Source organism: Corvus brachyrhynchos, unplaced genomic scaffold, assembly GCF_000691975.1.
Source record: "Corvus brachyrhynchos isolate BGI_N302 unplaced genomic scaffold, ASM69197v1 scaffold646, whole genome shotgun sequence".
Classification (NCBI taxonomy): Eukaryota; Metazoa; Chordata; class Aves; order Passeriformes; family Corvidae; genus Corvus; species Corvus brachyrhynchos.
Window position 1 is genome coordinate 556264 of NW_008238401.1, and position 1738 is coordinate 558001.

Here is a 1738-nt window from a genome sequence, read left to right on the forward strand (position 1 = left end):
GGGACAGCGATCCCTGGCCTTGGCTGACACTGGGACAGCGATCCCCTGGCCTTGGTGACACCGGGACAAGGATCCCTCGCCTTGGCTGACACCGGGACAGCGATCCCTGGCCTTGGCTGACACTGGGACAGTGACCCCTGGCCTTGGTGACACCGGGACAAGGATCCCTCGCCTTGGCTGACACCGGGACAGCGATCCCTGGCCTTGGCTGACACTGGGACAAGGCCTGGGAGGAGCACCGGGCTCTGCAGCCTCTTACTGCTATAATTGTAACAAATCATTGTTTTAAATGTACCCTCAGTAAGAGGCTGGTTGCAAGAAAGGGGTCAGTGTTATTTCAAGCCCCCACCTGCTAAAGTTGCTCCAAGGAGCAAAGGCCCTTTCCCCCAAGGTGAAGTAGCCCAGGCTGTGTGACAGCAAAGTACCTCCATCTCACCCGTCTGCTGCAAGGCACAGAAAATTTCAGTGTAGACCTCTAAAAGTTAAGATTTTCTTTTTGACACATTATTCTTAATTCCAGTCTGTGACAGAATCCAGTTCCTGTCATTACACACAGTTACAGCACCACACATTTCACCAGGAAACCTGACTCCCACTTTCTTACTGTACCACTAAGGGAAGGGGTCTGCTCGAGCCCCCATGAGCACTGGGAGGCTGCACTCCTTTAGCTGCAGCCAGGTAATTGCAAGGTAAACTCAGAGTGCACCCAACCCGAGGGAGCTGAAGCAATTTCTTGCAGCAATTTACATGTATCATTTCAGAAGTGTTCAGACGTTTCTAAATGCACAAATTTGCTCAGCATAACACATACTCTGTTACTTCGGTGCCACTCTATTCAAGTCTGTTTGTGCCAAGGGGAAAAGGCATTTGGGAAAACGTGATAGTAAGAGTATAAAATATCTTGATGTAGTCAAAAAGAAAATTTGCCATAACCCATATTTTCACCCCATTAATACACTTTAAATTATTAAGTATCACATTTTAAAGTATTAAATATCATTTTGCCTTTTTAAAAAATGTTTATTCCCCTTCCCTTCCACAATTTAGGAAAAAAGGTCTAATTCACTTTTTGCTTAAGTGGATAAAAACGATCATAATTACAGAACAAACTTCTGGAATGAACGATGAAATTTATATTAACCAAGTTTGTGGGCCTGATGATGAAGGAAAATGGGAGAGGATGCCCCATCCAGACCAAAATGCATCCCCATGCCGGGCAGGCAGAGCAGGGAGCTGGGTACCTGAGCGGGTGCTCCCCGGCCCCGCGGCGGCTCCGTGCCACACCCCAAAGCAGAACCAGTTCTGCCTCCTGCACAGCTTGGCACTGCTCGACCTGTTCTGCAGCAGCAGAGCCCAGCTTGTGCCAACATTCATCCCAGCCAGGGAAAGGCCTATTAACTACACTGGGGTGATGGCTTCGTTGAAACAGTTCCAAAGCTCTCCTTCTTTCAAAATCTGTAAAGTGTTACTATAAAATAGTAACTGCCCAAGCAACAACAGGTTTCGGAGTGCCCAAAGCAGTGAGCCATCCCCTGGGTGTGTTCAGAGCCTGCCGCAGGAAAACACTTGGGCAACGAGGCTGAGGCCATGATCACTGTCTTGCACTGAAAAAACCTGAGTTTTAGGGGCAGGTAAGTTCAGAGCAATGCAAAAAGACTCTGTGTTCTCCTATCTGCAAGGCTACCAAAGCGAAGCCTGATGTCCTTGTGCAGGTACTACATCTCAGAGGTGGAAGATT